The sequence below is a fragment of the Phalacrocorax carbo genome, chromosome 2 (genome assembly GCF_963921805.1).
Source record: "Phalacrocorax carbo chromosome 2, bPhaCar2.1, whole genome shotgun sequence".
In the NCBI taxonomy this organism is placed as follows: domain Eukaryota; kingdom Metazoa; phylum Chordata; class Aves; order Suliformes; family Phalacrocoracidae; genus Phalacrocorax; species Phalacrocorax carbo.
Genome location: NC_087514.1, coordinates 44,807,330 through 44,828,591, shown reverse-complemented (window position 1 = coordinate 44,828,591; position 21,262 = coordinate 44,807,330). Strand labels below are relative to the sequence as shown.

At 42.6% G+C, this 21,262-nt stretch overlaps 1 protein-coding gene across 5 annotated transcripts in view; it reads right to left on the bottom strand.

The window, feature by feature from the left end:
* Nucleotides 1–21,133, bottom strand: part of PCMTD1 (protein-L-isoaspartate (D-aspartate) O-methyltransferase domain containing 1) — a 48,624-nt gene extending 27,491 nt beyond the window's left edge. For 2 of the 5 annotated variants that reach the window (XM_064442730.1, XM_064442728.1), the window contains exon 1: nucleotides 20,834–21,133. The gene's annotated coding sequence lies outside the window, so the exon portion shown is untranslated. Of the gene's footprint in view, nucleotides 1–18,776; nucleotides 18,904–20,833 lie in introns of all 5 variants that reach the window. The other 3 variants (XM_064442732.1, XM_064442733.1, XM_064442729.1) reach the window with 2 other exon arrangements.
* Nucleotides 21,134–21,262: the final 129 nt, after the last annotated feature.

Sequence of the window (21,262 nt, the reverse complement as noted above, 5' to 3'; positions counted from 1 at the left end):
TGAATGTAATCTTTTATCTAAGAATACTCCAACACAATTCAACAAATTCCTGTTTGTACATGCCTATTTGTGCAAATTCATGAGTCAGGAACCAGCTTCATTCTGGTAATTTAAATGACCCTGGGCATCTGGATTGCGTTTGTGAATTCCTAAGTTTAGGAATTCAGTTTAGGAAACGTTAAATGAAGAGCCTTCTTAGAACACTAATAAATCCTTTTCCACATTTAACAGGTCTCTATCAAAACAGTACTAATAAACCTTTCCATAAAACCAAATGGAAACTTCCAGAAACTTCAAGCAACTTCAAATTTGATAGTTCCCTCCCCGCCACTGCAACATTAAACAAAGACTTCTGGAGTTTGAACTATTTTCCTGAATGATTAAACTGTAAACAGCTATGCTTCTGAAGTAAAGCACTGAGACATCCTTGAGAATGCAAAAACCATGCTCACGGGCTGGACTGTCATCCAGTGAGTAGATTCAATTTTCTGAACACCAAGCCCAGAATCAAAGGAGTATAAAAACTATTAAAATCAGTTCTGAGCAGAAAGGGTATATATAAAGATTCAGATAATCCTAAATAAGGGAAAACTACAACTAAACTTTGAAATCTGTTTTGGCCTACTTTCTTCTTGCTCAAAAAAAAAAGTGTCTGCAGTATCCAACACCAAAGTTACACAATTCTTATCCCTCCCCTCTCTAGATGGCCATCACAAAACAACCTTCCAAAGGAAACCTAATTTCTATTTGCAATTCTGACTGGCAGAATTGTTTCCTTATCCTTGCCTTACATTAATTTACATGAAACACCAAGTCACTAATACAAGTGAATAACCATATAGAACCAGAGCTAAGATATACAGCTAGGTTTAAAATTTCAAGGATACGAGCTCAAATTACCAGATCATACAGTCACAATGCTTCTCCTTAACTATGAACATACTTAAAAAAGAAGGGGGGTGGGGGGGAGAGCAGAATGCTCAGAGCTGCTAGAGCCCTGGTAAAATCATGGGTGAAATGATGACTGTTCACCACTTAGCTATGTGCTTCTGCCTTTAGCAAAACCAATTTTCACTGACATCCTGGAGTGGAAAGAGGCAAGTCACCAGGCACAACTATCAACTATCAGGAAAAACTTCAGTCAAAGTAGAAAAACTGCACTTCTCAACACCATAGTGTTCCAGAGCTAAGTCTGTGTGTTTAATCCCACAGGAAAGTCCCTTCCTATCTGTGAAAAAAACTAAGGGACAATTTAGACAGGAAATACAGAACTTGAGGATTTTTTAAAAAAGTAAAAATAATTTGTGAAAGTATTCCTGCCCACCTCACTTGTCTGCACTTGCATCACACCTAAAAGGTCAATGAATCACTGAATCAAGTGATAGTTAACAAGTTAAATAATCTACAGCGACCAAAACTATAGTTTTTGTCATCCCTTCATCCTAAGAAATTGATGATTGTCTGGAAATAATTTTGATTAAAAAATGAATGTAAGAACCGAGTTTCTTGAAGATTAATGCAGCTGCTACATTTGAGAAACAGAAATACCACTTCCAGCCCTATACTAGAGAGTGCACTCACCACCTCGCACCAGCAGATGGAGAACTTCACCAACTATCTACATGCAACTGGTGAGCAGGCAAATACACCAATGGCTCAGAAGGAAAAAGGCAATTCTTCCAACCTTAAGCTTTATTGCTTCTCTCAGAAAGGCTTTACTGATTTCATACAACATTTCTTTCCCATAAATAACATTTGCTAAATTTAATACACTCATTATGCTAAACCAGAATTAATTTCTTTAGGTATTTTGTAATTTTAGATTCTTGGTATTATCTGACAGATAAAGTTACTGCAGTATCACAAGATTTTCCACTGATGACACCCACCAAGTGACACCCACCAGGTCACACCCATCCACTAGAATCTCAAAGGCAAGAGCAGGAAAGGTCTGGTACACAGCATGACATTGTGGATAGTAGGGAGGAAAACAAAAACGGAGAGCCTCCTCTCAAGAACAAGGCACTTATGCAGCACAAGACAGTGGCTAGCTGGAAGCATGGCTGAATGCTCCATCTTATTCTAGATACACTGCCCTAGCTGAAAAAGGTGACATTAGGTAGAGACAGTGATATTGTTTGCTCTTTAGATACCTTGCTTTTTTTTTTTCTTTCATTAATCAACTATGGTGCTCTGCAAAATGCTACTCAAGTGGGAAGTATTTTTGTTAAAACAAAACCAAAAACAAACCACAACACCCTAGGAAGTTAAATAGATTTTTTCATGAAAAGTGACCTCTTGTGCTCCAGAGAAATATTTTGTGATATTTTACTTCCCTCCAATGCTTTTATGTTTGTAAGCTTTTCCCTTATGAAAGGAAAATTACCTGCTTCTAACAGAGGCAATAGATGTGTGAAGTAGGATACATTTTCTACTCTTTTAAACACACATAAGAAACCACCACACAAGGAATTTTAGCACAGCTGGAGAAAAAGGCCAAGTTAGTAAAAGCTTCTTGTGACAGCTGACCCAGGACCAAGATAAAGACAGCAAAGCATACTACGATAAAACTTATAAGAGGCTGCAAAGCTCTCAGAAAGCATCCTCTGAAGCTCAGCAATACCTAGAGTGAAAGGCACAAAGTTCACAAAGAGCACTAGCAGCATTCTGATGCCTATTATGCTAAGTTACAGAAATTTCAGAAGTAAGCAGAAGGGTGCATAAGAAAATGCAGCAATTGCCTTTAGCCTTCGGAATCTTTGTAATACAGAAGCCAACAGAAATTGTAGCTTAGGAGTTAAAATTTCAATATAGCCTTGAATAATAAAGTTCATTCACTGATTAAAAACAGCTAAAATTAAAAAACCTCTTGTTTCTCACTCCACACTATTCATGAATTTATTTTTACAAGTTGGAACACTTTATCTTGAAGTTTCTTATATTCACAATAAAAATGAAATGTCAACACGCTTTCTAGTTTCTGTAAAAATCCACACAACGGTATCACAACACCTCTGACCTGTTTCTGACCTAACTTGTCACCAATTTTACTGGCATTCCTTATCATAAATAAATCTGATTTTTTTAAAATATTTTTACATCAGTTGAACAGGTGCTCTTTGGCTCTGTGAATCTAAGAAGTGCTGCCAATCTGAGTGCATTTTAATTCTTAACCGTTTTATAAGCTACACAGAACTCTTATCTGTGAAGTTAGTAACCAGATACAAGGTTTGCCAAGATTTTTTTTTGCCAGCTCTCAAAGGGATGCAAGTTTTGCACATTTCAGAATTTTTACAAACACATTTGCACTTGAAGTTAATTCCTGAGGTCACTAAGGACTGCACACTCTTAAATACAGATTAAATACCATGCCAGCAAGGAATCCACTTAATTTGACAGACAAAACTTTGCCTTCGCTAAATCCATACAATGTCAAATATCTCACATATTTAGTATCTTGCTGACTCTACACAGATGACTCCTTAAAAATATAGGTTATTTAGGCCTACTAACTTGACTCTTTATTTTGTTTCAAAGGGGGAAAGTAGAAGCGAATATATAATAAATGGGATCAGCCATATTTCAAGTCTCTTCCACAGAACTAACATCAGTCTCCTCCTTAGAACTATTTTTCACTAAGCTATCAGCTTGGAGCACACCACAGCACAGTGAATCAAGACTCTAAACCCAGATGACATACAAATTTGCTTGGTGAACCTTCCCCCTTATCCAGGAGGAGGGGAGGAGGTGGATGAGAACAATAAACCACTCAACTACTCACTAATATAGACATAGGAGTCAGCTTTTAAGTTTCCCCAAAAAGGAATATTCTGTGACTGGCAATAGGAGGGAATTAACCACAAAAGTGCACGAGGACTTGAAAAACTTCAGTCCATTTAACAGTTTCAGTTTACTCGTGGCAGAAGTCAGCAACACCACTCTCATTAGCAGAGGTTTAAAGTTTCCCAGGTCACTGACCAAGTGTTAGACCTACTTCTGACCAGACTCAATTCGTGCCACTCCCACAGCCATAATGAACTCAAGATCATGTTTTGCCTGTCCTCGGCCCATCCAACAACTCTTACAACAAAAGGACTCCATTTTTAGTTTAGCTTCCCTGTTCATCCCAAGCATTGTGCCACAGTGCCACATAAGAGGAAATTCAACGCCGAACTGCAGAGCTGAGTCTAAGATTTCAGCAGGACCTTTTGAATAACCAGAATGACTGACTACTGTCTGAAAGGAAAAGAGAAAATGTAACAACAGTTTCACCAGGCAAAGGCTGGAGAAAACCAAAATATGAACTGTGTGCTGGAGGTTATCATAGCAGGTGACTACAAAAATAAGAATAAACTGTGGGATGCATAGGTGTTTCAGAATGTAGCCTTTACAAAAATTTTTTAACCTTTTATACATATGCCTTGCTACTAAAAGCAATAAAAAGTCTAACTGGAAAATTTGGAAAAGTAGGTGCTGCTTGAATTGCCTTCTCTACCACAGCTATTTGTTTTGTCACTCCGAATAGTTTAAAAGGAAGGAAAACTCTTGTTTTCAGGATATAGTAACATACTACTTGGTGCATTACAGAAAACTCTATTGGAAACACAGCACATTTTTTAAGTCTAGAGTATAGACTAACCTCACTCATAAACACTCACTCTTAACCTACTGTTCAGCGGATCATTTCAAGAAGCTTTTCAAGTTAACCAGAAACAAGTAAAAAGACAAGTACAGATAGCTCTCCAATGTAATGCATTCCACAAAGTATACTTCAAGGCTCTTTGTAATATAGCAATGGAACAAGGAACAGATCACAGGATTAATGTTAAGCCAAATGAATGTAAACAGCTACAACTACTGACTTAACCTGAATTGCATTGACCTACTTGGGCAGAAAATGTTTGTCAAGTCTGATGTAAGCTTAAACCCTGATCCTCGTGTTTAGGCCTTCAACAGCTGTTTATACAAGATTCCAGGTGTGTGCTTGCTCTCACTCTTCCTCCACCTCCAGTCACCTGAACATACAAAACACCACACGTGGTACTGCATTTCTTTCAGAAGATGCACTGAAGCTTACGGCACTCCACAAGCGTATGGGCAGTGACAAGCTGTCATGGTTTTGGCTGGATAGAGTTGATTTTCTTCCGAGTAGTTTGTGTAGTGCTGTGTTTTGGATTTAGCATGAGAATGATGTGGTAACACACTGATGCTTTAGTGTAAGGACTGCTTAGAACAACTAAGTCAAGGACTTCTCAGCTTCCTATGCTCTACCAGCAAGGAGCTACACAAGGAGTTTGGAGGGGACACAGCTGGGACAGCTGACCTAAACTGGCCGGCCAAACGGATATTCCACACCAAATGACATCATGCTCAGTGTATAAACTGGGGGGAGCTGGTTGGAGGGCAGCAAGAGTTACTCAGGGACTGGTTGGGTGTTGGTTGGCAGGTGGTGAGTGGTTACATCACTTGTTTTTCCTAGTTTTTTTTCCTATCCCTCTTTTTTGTTGTTTTCCTTCTCACTACAATTTACTATTATTTCATTTCAGTCATTACACTGTTGTTAGCGCAACCCATAAGTTTTCTTCTGCCTTTCTGATTCTCACCCCCATCCCATCATGGCTGGTGGGGAGAGTGAGCGAGCAGCTGTGTGGTGCTTGGTTGCCAGCTGCGGTTAAACCACAACACAAGCACATCAGCACAGATTTCATGATCAAATGACCTTAACCTTGGTAGTTACACAATATTTTTAGACCAACCTTGCTGACTGTCTAATGAACCTTTTGACTTGTTTTTATTACTTTTTTTTTTATTGAAGACAGTTCACAGGAACTTGAAGTAAAATGTAATACAACAACATAGAATTTTGTTGGTTATCCATCCAGTAACAACAACAAAAAAACCCTCACTTTTCCCCCACCCCGCTTCTTTGGACTGGGATGGATTCCTTTCTCTGTCTATGTTTTCTTATGTACTGGATTTGTTTTTCTCAGCTGAAATTCTATCTACCCTCTTCACACAATGGCAAGGATTGTATGCTGAAAGCAACATTTTCTATATACCAGATCTATACGCCAGACCTGTTTTCAGGTATGTTAATAAAGACTTTAAAATTCATTACCCTTTATTACAAAGCAAACCAAAGAATGCTACATATTTCCTGGATGGAAATTTTAAGGGGTAGCTTAACACCACATCCTGACTCAGTTCTCCTTACTGAGAACTCATTATGCAGCATATGTGGGACACCCAGGGTATCGGGCTCAGCCAGCATGGGTTTATGAAAGGGAGGTCCTGCCTCACTAACCTGGTCTCCTTCTGTGATAAGGTGACCTGCTTAGTGGATGAGGGGAAGGCTGTGGACGTTGTCTACCTGGACTTTAGTAAGGCCTTTGACACCGTCTCACACAGCATTCTCCTGGAGAAGCTGGCTGCTCACGGCTTGGACAAGTGCACTCTGCACTGGGTTAAAAACTGGCTGGACAGCCGAGCCCAGAGAGTGGTGGTGAATGGAGTCAAATCCAGTTGGCGGCCAGTCATGAGTGGTGTTCCCCAGGGCTCGGTGTTGGGGCTGGTCCTGTTCAATATCTTCATTGATGGTCTGGATGAAGAGATTGAGTGCACCCTCAGTAACTTCGCAGATAACACCAAGCTGGGTGGAAGTGTCGATCTCCTGGAGGGCAGGAAGGCCCTACAGAGGAACCTGGACAGGCTGGAGCGTTGGGCCATAGATTCAACAAGGCTAAGTGCTGGGTCCTGCACTTGGGTCACAACAACCCCATGCAACGCTACAGGCTTGGGGAAGAGTGGCTGGAAAGAAGCCCAACAGAAAAGGACCTGGGGTGTTGGTTGTCAGCTGGCTGAATGTGAGTCATGGCCACGTGGAAGATATAGGCTGGGCATCGACTAAGGAGAATTGGTCCTTGCTGAGCCTAATTGGCCAAGAAGGCCAATGGCATCCTGGCATGTATCAGGAATAGTGAGGCCAGCAGGAGTAAGGAAGTGATTGTGCCCCTGTACTCAGCGCTGGTGAGGCCACACCTTGAGTACTGTGTGCAGTTTTGGGCCCCTCACTACAAGAGGGACATTCAGGTGCTGGAGCGTGTCCAGAGAAAGGCAAAGTTGGTGAAGGGTCTGGAGAACAAGTCTTATGAGGAGCGGCTGAGGGAGCTGGGGTTGTTTGGAGAAGGCTGAGGGGAGACCTTATCGCTCTCTACGACTACCTGAAAGGAGGTTGTAGCAACGTGGGGGTCAGTCTCTTCTCCCTAGTAGGACGAGACAAAATGGCCTCAAGCTGCACCAGGGGAAGTTTAGATTGGATATTAGGAAAAATGTCTTCACCGAAAAGGTTGTCAGGCATTGGAACAGGCTGCCCAGGGAGGTGGTAGAGTCTCCATCCCTGGAGGTATTTAAAAGAAGGGTAGATGTGTTGCTTGAGGATACGGTTTAGTGGTGGACTTGGCAGTGATAGGTTAGTGGCTGGACTTGATGATCTTAGAGGTCTTTTCCAACCTTAACAATTCTATGATTCTACTGCTTAAAATCTGGGGAACCAAAAAAATATTTGCAAAGCTGAGCCTCCCAGATTTCAGAAGCAGTTTCTTCTTCAGTCTCCCACCTATGACACCACAAATGTGTTCTGACTGATACTTCAAAACAAAGAAATAAGAGTTCACCATTTCCACCCGAGATAGCTAGCAGTGTAGTTTCCCATACCGGGGTGAAATCTACAGTACAGGATAGTTTCTGAAATGGAAAGGTGTAGACCTATACCCACTAAATACTAAAGCAGCCCTATACCCTCAGAAAGCAAGTCCCCAGATGTGCTCTTTACCTATTTAGGGCTATGCTTACTATTGTCCAATTATTGTCACTATGGTCACCACAGACCCAACTTCAGTGTTCACATCCTAGAATGCTCTCTGGGCCACTAACTGACCTTTCTTAATTATATCCTACAAAAACTCCCAGCTGAGAGACAGGAAAACTGTCTCACTGCCCTAGTTTAGGGATTCAATCACTAGTAAAGACTATCTGTTGGTCATCTGCACAAAACTACTTTCCCCGCCACTTTCCACCTCAAATACATGGGATTTGCATACCTACAACCTTTTTGAATCCAGTCATTCACCTTACAAAAAGCTTTAATTGGGTACCAAGCAGTGAAACACTCCCTTCTCTTAAAAGAATTTGCTAGTGTCTAATTTCACACTAAGTTTTAATTTCGCCAGTATCTGCCATAACACTTTTGTTAAGAAATGCTCTTATTTGTGAAATTAAAAAGCCTCCATGGATGAGACACTGATGAGACGGTAAACAGCTCTGGAGTACTCTGATTAGCCCATCTTTGCAAAAGTCTCATGAGATTTATAAGCACCTGACATCATTACCTATGCAGAAGACATCAGTCAGTCAGGTATAAAGAGTTTGCCCATTACTCATGAACAATACTAATAATCGGTTGCTGCTCAGTCCCCAGAACCAGCTCCTCCTCATATTCTGAAGCAGATGAACAGAAGCACTGATAAGAAAATAGCCTCTAAAGTGCTCTGAAAATAATTTTCCAAAGCAGTAAGATGCTGTTACCTAGTATCATCAGAAAAACTGAAGAACAAAAGTTTATGTCAGTCCAGTGATACTACAAGGTTTAAAAATCTAAATTATTTCAATACATTCAGAGAGCAACATTAACTGCTAACAAAAATCTTAATACCTGATTGACAACAACAAGAACTGATGACTACGTCAGCAGCAGCACATGACGCAGCTTGAGTGGTAGAACTAGACAATTCCTGGTAATAGTACTTGATCAGGGCAGCAAGGCATGCTTTTTTCACAGTATGCGGTGGCAAGATGTCAACAATAGTTGCTAGCCTGCTGCTTACCATTAGAGGTCAGCTATGTGCCAACTGGTGATTTCATCTCAAGAAGTTTTATGTATACCTTTATGAGTGAAGGAACACTAACTCTGCCCCGATTCTGTTTACCCTATAGTATCCCATCAAATGTAGATTTCAAAACAATTAATATTGCTTTTCTACCCACAACAGTCCAAAAAGTTTGGAGGTGCTTGTTTGTAAGACGCTGCATAAAATGGTTTTATCTCTGAGGAGTCTAAGATAGCTTAGTGACCTGTCGAAGTTCCACTAAAAGATCTCATAAGCAAAGGGTGTCAGCTTAACCCAGTGTACAACATACAGAAAACACTCTATCCTTCCTCTGACAGCAGTGTCCATGAAAGAACCCAGCAGTCCCCTTATAATACACCCTTTTTTAAGGTCTCAGCTCCTGGGAGGTGAGCTTACAGCTTTGCCCATTCCCACACGGCAACTATTTTAAATCCATCTAGTACAAACTAGTTGAATAGTATTGCGTTATCACAGGCTGGCTGGGAGAAAGGGGAAAGGAGAGAAGCTTCTCCGGAGGGCCTGAGAGACCCACAGAAACAGGAGGTGCCAGGTAGCAGTGGCTTGCTTACTGGTGCAAGACTAAAATATCAGACCTTCATAAGACTGATATGATTGGTGATGCTCAATACATACAGATGTCCGATAGTCACTGAGTCTGTATCACGCACCTGTTTTTCACAAGAGAATCTGCTGTCTGTGCACATATTTCACAGGAATTAGTGAGCTACAGAGTGACCAGGCTGCAAAACTCATTGCCACAATAAACAGCTTTGTACAAGGGTATTTAACAGAGTACTCATTTCAAGCAGGTTTATATAAGCCATAACAGTCAAATGTTAAGAAATAGAAGAGTTGTAGAGACATGTTAAAAAAAAAACAAAAACAACCCAAAAAACCCACACAAAACCAAAAAACTTCTGGAATACGTAGTCCTTTTTTAGTCTGAAAAGGCGTAAGGCATACAAGTGACACAAACATTTCTGCAAATTTTAACATTATCCTGATCATAAGCCAAGTAAGATACCTTGACATAAAGGATAAGACAAATACTCAACATTTTAAAAACAAAATCTGTTTCACTTCATGAAAGGAAATGCTTTATAATCTAGTTTGTGGTGACCAGAAGGTAACAAACCACAGGAAGATATGGTGCTTCTTTACTTTCAGTATCACCTTCAGAAAGCGACCAGTAACAGCTGGGGGTGAGGGGGTGGGTGATCCTCTTTTATAATGAAATACAAAGCAGGTTTAGTACATGAACCGAAACATACTTTCCTAACCTTTTTCCGCAGATGTAGTTTCTGCAGCTACAAGTCTTAGCAGATCAAGTCACAGTTCATATAATTTTGAGTAGGCTAAATGTGGCCTGCAACAAAATATTCACTATTTTAGCCAGTGCTAAAGTTCAAAAGCTTATTGCACATAAACATTTCAACTTATTTAAACCACTTCCAGCAGCAACAGAACAACATACGCCTGTTGCCTTTAGCAAAAGAAAATAGAAACGAGGTCAAGTGTAAAAATAGAAGATGGCTACATTCCTGACACTTGAAACCTCATCTTAGAGCTATGCATTTACTGCAGTCTCTAAAAAAAAAAAAACAAAACACACACAACACAAAAAAACAGGCCCAAATAAAAAAAAAAAATCTATCAACTTTACCAAGCTCCAAGTGCACTAAAGTCTTTGTTTTTTTTGACCTTTAGAAATCTATCTAAAAGCATCAAACCAGCATACAATAATCACAGCATAAACAACTTTTAATACCGTACAATCAAAATGTTTACTTTCACAGACTGAGAATCCCAACTTTTAGTACGTGTCCCCTTCTTTTGAGACGGTAAATAAATAAAAAATTTAAGTCCTGATCCTGTTTACTAGAGTCTTAAGATAGTCCAGTGCAATACAATGGTATGTTTTGAGAAGGTACTGTATTACTTAGGCTTGTAATCTTCAAGAAGGATGAATGAGTAAGACCTGCTCTGTTTCCTGCTTCTCTTTCTCAGAACCACGATACAAAATTCTGTCACTGCTGCAATCTGATGCAATCTTCTGAAAGCATCACACTGGATTCACTACTTTCTTCTAATATAACTTGTTTATTAAAACATGTGCACACTAACAGTTGCTTTTAATTTATCTCAAAGAAAGTGGTGGATATCTACTTGCACGTAACTTACTTCTTTTTAATCCCCAAATCCTGCCTATCTCCAAGAACGTCACACTTTAAGGTCTATGTCATAATCTGCCTAATCCTCCAGACATACCATAAATCCATAAACAACATACTCTAGAATGACGTGACCTTGTCCATAAATCCCTATTTCTTAAGATATCCAATGCCTACTTTATACAAAACAGAGATTAGCTATCCCTTCATAGTTCTTACCAAAAGAAAGCGACGATTTATCAAAACTCAAAACATACAAACCAAGTATGAACTAAATATACTTTAAAAATCTACCAAGTCTCTACAAAAATGCAAGTCATCCAGGAAAAAAAAAAAAAGAAAAAAGAAAAACACAACCAACAACTCCTTATTTTGCAATTTAAATGGTTACAGCTTTGGTACTGTTACCAAAGCCTGTAATCAAAGCCTGTTCCACAAAGCTTCATGCAATCGTTCCAGCGCTCTCCTTGTTCCTGTTGCTATTAAAATACCCTACACTTTGAGGTAACATTTCAAAGTATTGCTTTTGTAACAGTATCGCTTTAATTCACATCTCTGTGGCCAGCCGGTAACTTCGGCCGTAAATTTTCAGCTGTGCCTGCAAATGATTGAACGTTATTTGCCAGCACATATCAAAGTGAATGCAGTTAGGTTATGTGATGAAAACCTATTCTGCACACAGACAAAGGAGCAGAGAGGCACACTTGCAGGTAGAAAAACCTCACCCAGCTGTTCCCAGGACTATCACAGGAGAACCATTAGCTGTCCCCACCACCACTGGGCCTCTCCAGGGCACTTTTCAGACTGAGAGGTGTGACTGCTTGTAGGGCTACCAGATTTCTCATGGGATGCAGAGAAGACACTTGGGGATTGCTCAAATCCTGTTACTGGAAGTTTACGGGAGGAACCAAAGGTGGGGAAAGCAAGGGATCAAAGTGGCTGGGGAGAAACAAGCATGGGAAAACAGAGGGCTATGGTGACAAGAGGGACAGGTCACATGTGAAGAGGTTGCAGGTCAGAATACGTGTCTAGCTCTGCTCTCCCCCAAATCACCACTGTCTGTCCTGTCTGCCCATTAATCTCCTTTTGCAACTCTTTTCCTGGGGCTATGCAGTCTGCATGTGTGTCTACATGACAAGTAGAGTCACACCACAGGTCACAGGTGCCCACAGATCTGTGGTGCCTGCAAAGGAGGTGGTGAGCTTTTCCAGGTCAGGGTGTGATTACAGGGAGCACCAAACTGGACTAGCCAGAAAACTGGCAGAGTGGCCTGGGAACCAGGGATGTGACAGACTGTCCCACTGAGGCAACTGGAAGAGTTGACTGCTGGAGGAAAAGGGGGCTCCAAGTGAGCTGCTGGATGGAGAACCTGTAGCTGAGCATCAGTGTGTGTGTGCAAGAGGCAATGGGGGATAAACGGACCCAAGGGCCAGTTTCAGGGCAGAATGGGTGTCTAAACCCAGTAACTGGAAGGATCCATACATGCGTTTGCCACTAGCAGACGTTCAGCTTGACCATCAGAAAGGGCAACAGGATAAGGCTGTTGGCGCTGTCTGTGCTTGCGTTAGTGCCATGTCTTCTGCGTTGTTGTGGTGGCCAACTACGTATTTATAAACATACATGCTGAATACATCTGTGTGCTACCGAGAATACGTGCTCAGCCTCACTACTGGCTGGGCCTGGGGCCACGCATGCCTGAACTAAGAACTAGAAATACTTGAACAAAACTCCTTATAGGCCTTCTTTAAAATCCAAAAGCAAAATACGTAAGCACATTTTTAACTTGAAAATGTTTCTGCACTATTCTTTTTCTTTGTCTCCAGGTGTGAATCAAGTACTATTACAAATATGGCTACAAAGTTGTGATTTATTTACAGTACAAACAACAGCAGATGTGGTGTGGAGGAAATTTGGAGCATTTGGGAAAACTTCAGTGACCATTTCAAGATGTTCACACAAATACTTCACTAAGAAATGGAATTTGAGAACCTTCTATCATTGCTTGACGTAGCAGCTCTGCACTTGCACAGCCTATGTGTATCTTCATTCCCATAATTCTACCGCATCAGGGGTTTTTTTTTTTGGTCATACAAAGCAAATGGTTTTCACCTGAGAGAAGTGTAGTTTACAGATATAACACAAGAGGCTGCTACAGTCACATAACCTGCCTTAGTTGTATCATTAACAACTCCACTTTATCCAGAGCATCCCAGAATGGAGAAGTCAAATCCTACATTGACTTTTTCTGACAAATGTACTCCAAAAAACATCAGAGAATCTCAGGAAACTCGGCAGTAATGAGTCTTAGTCATAACGAATGCGTAATTAACTGAAGTAAATAAGCAGAAGCTAAGGCCTATGGGATTTATAATGTTGCAACTGTCAGCTCAGCAGAATTTACAAGAAACTCAGCAACTCAACTTTCCTGTGTCCTTCCAGTTTCACTGACCTCCTGACTACAGTAATGCCAAATTTAGAGTTTCCTGAAGGAAGAACACAGCAAAGCTTAAGAAACTGGACAGCAGGTGACTACATGGAATGGAAACAAAAACCACAGTTCATTCTCAAAAGGGTAAAGGGGAGAGTTCTGCAAATAAACAGTGGGGTCACATGCCCCAGCAGAAGAGCCAGCAAAACCCCACCTGCCAGACTCCAACGCAAACAACATGAATAGACAAGAACTTTCCATCATTTTCAGATGGAAATCAAATCCTTTAATGGGAAACTGATGTCCTAGCAGAAGTACTCACAGAGTTCCTAATTACTTGAAATTGTTAGTACTGCAGGAATATTAACCTTCTGCTTTGCGTGCTGAAATTAAGCATCTCCTTCAGTGAATTTCAGAGTTCATTCTTTCAGCAATGCTAACTTGCATACACTTTATAGCCATACCTATCAAGCAAAACCAATTGCGTTGAAATATGATTACCAGGACAGCGTCTCCAATTCTCTTATCTGTTTTAACTTTGATATATATACTATTATACGGCACAGTGGTCCTGACTGCGTTGAGGAATATTACATGGCTTTTTCTTTCAAATATTTGTCAAGAAAACCACATGGTAATTCCTGAATATCCACTGAAAACACGTCACAGAAATAACACAAATAAATCCTTAGAATAGTAACCACTTCCCGTTTTCTCCCAACCACACGGTCCTAATTCCTCTTTCAGTGCTAAAACGACCATTTAAAGGATTCAAGCCTTTCATTTGGGACAGAGCCACCACAGGTATATCAATTGCTGGATGCCATTCACTAGCTGACTATTCCATAAACAATTCCAATCACTTCGCTTCACGTATGGAAGCCATACATTGATACAGGTACCTCTTTTTGAAGAAGCTGCTTTTCTGTTATTTTTAAAAAAAAATATGAACACAGAATTAAGTAAGACATGTCATATCTGAGATGTTCTCATTGAAATTTAGTTCCTTTTCACTCCTGATGACAACAGAAACTGATAGCAAATGCTCTCTGTTTTGCTTGAAGGATAGTACCAATACACATACTTTGAACAATTGCATTCAGGACTGGACGTATTTTATATTTACTATATTACTGCACGCTGCCTTTCACTACATCTTAAACTACTATTGCGTAAGAACTCTGATTTGACTCTAACTCCTACAGCTAAATCTATAAAAACATTTGTAGACATCAGCTGGAAAAAAAAGAAAAAAATCTTCCCAACAACAGTCAGGTGCCTCCTGGTGGAACATTATCCAGTATCACAAAGTTGTTGCTATTCGTCCTGAAAATAGTTTTCAAGATTTCTTAATTTGCCATTAGAAATATGCACCTATCATTTAGGACTTAAACAAGCCAATTGTTTTTAAAAAGGGAAGAAATAATAATGATTACTGCCAGCTTTCTATTTAAAAATCATGCAAAGAAAAACTTTTGTATTAGTAACAGCAAGCCTTTGATACTGGCTATGTGATTCAGGTGCTTAAACACAGACCTCCAGTGCTGTTTTGGGTGCTCATGCTAACTATAAGCTACTTGGCTTACGATATGGCAACAATTAGTGTTAAGTAACACAACAGAAAACTCTTCTGCCCGCATCCTGTCCTCACTTCCCCACAAATAACCGAGAAGAGCTGCTGTTGCTGTGTGATTTAAGACTCTTAGAACACAAGCTGAGGGATGTGTCCTTTGAAAGGAACGTAACAGTTGGGAGTGGAAAAGCAATCAGATAAACGTTAAGACATCATTGGCCAAGAGACTCGTAAGAGACGAGACCAAGAGAACGAACCTGGAGACACTCTGACTTGTAGCCAGAACTGAATTGTGCAGTCTGTCATCACCAGGTTCTAAAAACTCTCGGGAAAGAGATCCTGTTCAGAGTCATGATGCTGTTGCACAACTGGTTAGTTGTGCACATATTCCTTGAGCCTGTGTGTCTATAAACACGCACAAAATCTCCAGTGAAGCACGCATATTAGCAAACAAGACAAAGGCTTTCCCTTTCCTAACTGCCCTGCTACCTATACTTAGATTTATCCTGCCCACCGTATTGTTTTTTCTTCTCCCCGCCCCCTCCCTTTTCTCCTCTTTTTTAACTGCAGAAGAATGTAGGCCTTCAGTAAACCGTATCTTGTATTTAACAGCTCCATACTGACAACTCAGATGCCCTGAAGCACTTTCAGTAAGTGTCCTTCACGCAAGATTCCGAACATCCCACATCGCTATCAAACCACCTGCTCTAAGCCTATTAGTTTTTTTAATTCATTTTTAAACCTCATTTTTAAGTTTTTGTTAGCAAGTTATGGATTCTTTCCTCAAACAAGGTTTTAAAACATTAATTCCATTTGTCTTCTTTTACATCCTAGAAACACCGCAAATCCAAATTCAGCATTTGTTTTGCAACTGCGTGCTGAGCAAACACTACTTCAAGAAAATCTGGAGTGAAATGCAATACTGACAGAAGAAATTCTAAGCCTCAATATTTTATGTCACCTTAACAACATACACGGTATCTTACATCTCTAACTCCATGCAAGTCATAGAACCCAATGTTCTGCACTTGTAATAAACTAGATATTTTCATCCTTTCTTCCCTGCAGACTATACAGACCAAAGCCAGAACCTCAAAATTAGCCTTCTTTAAATGCAACTTCTAAGCAGTGGGTTCCAAGTCTTTCTCTGCCACAAGACAGCACTCTAACCAGAGAAGTTTACCCCTGCTCTGTACTCACCTCTCCACTCTAGAACTCACCCACATGAGAACACACCAGAATCAGTAGCCTGAGAGTTACCATGGTGACTCCTGATGTCACCTCCAAACTATTTTAGGGCTATGGAGTTTGGGGGGGGGTTGTCTTTTTTTTTTTTTTTTTTAACTGCTCTATGATGACTTCTAAACTAGTGTTTTCTCCTCACAGTGAAGGAAAACTTAAATTTCTGTGCTTCAATTTAAAGGACTGAAAATTTGGAGAAACATGTCACATACCAATTGCAGTCACAACATACAAGCGTTGGACACCACAGCTGCTCTCTAGCTACAACTTCCAATACTTCTTGCTTTCAGAAATAAGTTTCTTTGCACTATCTGCCATTTTCAAAGACATGTTTACTTTCAGTTTACTTTTACTTCACTTCTTACTTTCAAGGTTTCCAATAAGATTCCGATCAGAAGGACATTTAACAAGAATCCACACACATATTCATCAGGATTTCAAGCTCCTTGGGTTTAGTTAACATCACTGCCAACTTTGCAGTAGCAACGCTAACCCAGAAACATGAAGTTGGCATGATGTACCAAACCAAAATGGACAGAGGACTAACACTACTGTTCTGAATGGCTGCCAGCTAATCTTTCACTCCTGAAAAAAAACTGTATTCAGCATCCTAAGCTGCTACAAATTCTATCCTTTCTTCAAGGCCCAGAAGTCCAGCCCAATTTTCTTAAATAACATAGCAGCAGCAACTGCTTTAACAGCTTGCATTAAGCAAGCCTGAAGGCTCTCATTAACATCCAGTACACACAAAAAAGTCCCAAAGGAACTGGAGCACAGTAGTTATTTCCTGATGTTTTAATGTAATTATGCCCCTAATATTTAATATAAACTACTTGACTTTACTCCGTAAAACTCCCTAAAAGAAAGAAGTGGAACAATGTGGTCACACACTTCCACAAAGCAGATACATGAAAAGAATTCTCCATCCAAAAAATCCACACTCTTGTTGGCTGGAGAAGATGAAACATGCAGATCAACTTCTGACCCTACTGGAAGGTTCGTGGAGTGCCTTAGGCCAGTCACATACCTGATTATTCATTTGCAAAACAAGATGGCACTTATATTCTTCCCACTTTCGCTTTAAGGAATTTACATTCTAAAAAGGCAAAATAAATGAGATAATATTCAGTGATGTTTGCATTCAAGAGTGCCAAGTGCTGTAGACTTCAAGGCACTTTTCTTAACAGAGAGCTAATTAATGATCAGCTACAGAGCATCACTGTCAGTTCAGCAGGGTAAAACAACAAATCTCTGTGATATTCCTGCTGAAAATGGGAAGAAAGCAGGACATGAGAAGAACAGGTACATGTAAAGACGCTTCTCATGCAGAAACAGTAACTATATTCTCAGGTGTTTTGCACCATGTACTGAAGACTGGATGAGCATTCCCATATTGCCTAACTATTTCAGAATTGCTTTTCATTTATTTGTTTTGGGGAAATCTTAAAACTCGTGGCATAAACCTTCCTGGAACACTGCACTGAAAAAGTATCTTGCCAATAATGAGTTTTGGGAGCATCTTTGGGAAAAAACCACCTGCATCTGCATTACTAACCATGTCTTGCAGTAGGAACTTCAAATTTGATCTCTATTTGCTACTGTTCTGTCTTTCAAGTTTGCCTAAAAAAAAAAAAAAATCACAGGCAACATGCTCTTTAGAGACTTCCACCTGCACTGGTATCATGCCTAAGCCTACCTTTAGCTTCAGAATACACACTTATCACAAAGCAACTGCACTTCAAGTTTACAGAAACACAGCCAAGTGACTGCTCTGGTACAGCCCAGCACGGGCACGGAGAACTATAATACATGTCTGGCAGTCAGGTTCTACTGTTAACCTCCTATTAGGCAGGAGCCTCTTCAAAAGGAGCTGCTGCAGTTTGGGGCAGTCACTGACAGGCAAACACAAGACTGCAACAAAAACCATAAAACTGCCAAGATTAGGACTATAAAGATGACAAGACTTCATAAATTTATAAACAGAGTACTGCAAAATTGAAATTGGCTGGTCAAAAACCACAACAAGTCACAACACAAAGTCTGAGACTGGATAAAGAAAACACAGAAAGAAAGCCAATTAGGAAAGGCAGAAAGATTTTTACAAGATTTTTTTGGAGTGAAGATCAGAGGTTATGCAGGGAAGAAACCTAATCCTGCACAGACCCAGTAATAACATTTGGCCATCCAGGGCTGTCCGGTATTACATACTTTTTTCTGTTTCTGTGACTTCATTATATTCTCCTCACTGCAGACCTCCCAACAACATCTAATTGTTTTTCCTTGCATTTCTGAGGGATGCTGACTGTTGTAAAGAACATCTGGCTAAATGTCCATCTCCAAAGCCCTCATTGTGGCTCTCTGACCTCACTCACGTACTTCTTACATTCCTATCATTATAATATTCACCCAAAGTCAGTTAAAATACCAATAGATCTTTCACATATTTGTCCACCTACATATCCAAAATATTTTTCAAACTTTCCCAACAAATCAGGCAGGAGTTCTACAGAAGACAGCTCCATTTATCCAAGCCTGATTCCTTCCAGAGATGGTCTGCCCAGTGGCCAGAGTAACGTAAGGGTCCTGTGGAAGAAAAAAAATGTATCACACATATTATGATTCATTTGCAAGAATAATGAATTATGGTTACAAAGGCATTCTCACAATACACTCTTGTAATTTACTGACTTTAAGCATAAGATGTTTTGCATCTTGCATATTAAAGGCATTCTCTGTAACACAGAGGGCATATGGTCAAGAGGGACTGGGTATCTCCATTAACTCACTGAAGTGCTGACTATCCTTACCCGTGTCTCTTTTTTGTGCGTGTGTCTCATGCACAAAAAACTACTACTTCTTTGCTAAAGTCTGCAGTTCAGCTGTGCTTGACTTTTACTTGACTGGAGTAAAAAACACTCACTGGGAGAACAGTAGCTACGTGGGCACAGGTAAGTACTGCAAGGACACAAGGATTCTCAACACACTGCAGCAGTTCAGCACTTCAATCTCTTCTTTCACAGACCCTGAGGATGTTCTCCTTCGTCTCCCATCAAGAAAAAATGAACACACACACACCCCTCCTTCCACCATACGAGGTTTTTCGTTTTTCCCTTTAGCTGTCAAAGACGACAGATCTTTACAAAGCAGGCCCAGGCTGCTGACTGCGTATCAAATAAATGCCAAGATTCCTTCCCCCTCCGCCCTCCCTTCCCCTTCCTCCAACTCCACTGCGAGCCGCTGACAACAGCCGAGGCACGGGGGAGGAGGGCGACGACGGAGGAAAGTCAAGAGCTGCACAAGCACAGAAGAAGGCGGCCCGAGGTTTCGGGCCGAAGAGGAATCACATCAGCCAGAGACCGCGGCTCAGCTACAGGCAGACGTGACCCCGGGACGCCTCCCCCGAAAAGATAACAACAAAGAAAACAGGGAGAGGAGGAGGAGGTGGCTGCCCCGCAGCGAGTTCCAGCTCCTCCCCTTACGCTGCTCCCAGCCAAAAGAGAGACCACAATGTAAACAGAGACAAAATGCGCGTTTATGGCAAAGCGGGGGGCACGGTCAGCCCTCCCCTGCCCCCCGGGCAAGGCTCACCGGCTCCTGCCGCCGCCCCCCCACCGCGGCTTACGGGGCGAAAAGCGAAGTTATCGCGCGTTTCACAGGCTTGATTTATGTAAACAAAGTAATTTCCCCTCGCTGCTGCCACACCACCTCCCCTCCTTAAAGAGAAGGTACCCTTTCTTAGCCCATAGGTTTTTCTTCAAACAAAACAAGATATTGTCTCACACTCCCTTTTGCCTCCTCCAAAGGGGGAGGACGCAGCTTCCTCAACATCCTGAGGTTACAAGGACTCGGGGGGGGGGGGGGGGGGGGCAAGCTCCCGTTCTCACCGCATGTCCTCAGAAGCAACCCCCCCTCGCCCCCCCCCCCAGGCGCCACGGGGCGGGGGCAGGCCGCACAGCCGCCGCGGGGGCCGAGCGCTGCCCTCGCCTTGCCTCTGCCCCCCTTCCAGCCCGCATCTCAAGGCTGGAACCTTCTCTCTCGTCCCCGTCCCCTCACACCTGGCCCGGGCCGGCGGCAGCCGCACCAACCGCCTCTCCTCCCAGCCCTTCTTGGGCCACAGAGGACTTATTACGCAGGCGGCGAAAAGGACGCGGGGGGTGGATGGGGCAGCGGGATGCCGAGGGCGTACGCACACTCTCGCCGTCCCGTCCCTCCCCACACCGCAGACGCGAGCGGCAGCAAAGCCCTCACCCCGTCCCGGCTGCGCGAAAACAACCTCCCCCCCCCGCGCCTCAGAAGGGCACGCGCCTGCGTGCGGTGCCAACGGACAATGGGAACCGGAGCGCCCGGGGGGGGAGGGGGGGGGGGCGAGAGCAGGGTGGGGGGTCGGTAGGCCCCGATCCCACGCCGCCACCCCCCGCCGCAACTCCCCGTCCCAGTTGTCCGACGGCGGCCCCTACGCCGCAGCCGGGGAGCGCTGCTCTTACCCACCCTCCCCTCCCCGCAGGACACTCACCCGTTCCGCAGCGGGCCCCGGACCCTGAGCGGGGCGGCGGCGGCGGCGGCGGCACCCGCTTCGGGAGGGGGGGGAGGGGGGGGGGAGGATGTAGGCAGGAGAGCGCTGCGGTCGTCCGCCCGGAGCGCAGCAGGGGCGATCGCTGAGGGAGGGGGGAGCCGGCGCAAGCGGAGGTCGGCGTGCCCCCAGAGCCGCCCTGCCCCGGCCCGCACACCGGACGGGTCGGCAGGTCTCTGCGGTCCGTGTCGGTGCGAGAGAGCGCGGAGGGGAGGGGAGGAGGGGCCCCAACAGCTGAGAGGATGTAAACAGAAGGTCACGTGACCCTGCCTCCGCCGGCGGCGAACCTCCTCCACCCCCCCGGACGGGAGGGAGGGGGAAGGCGAGCCGCTCCGCTTCCAGCCGCGATTGGCCGTGCTTTGCCAGCCCGAG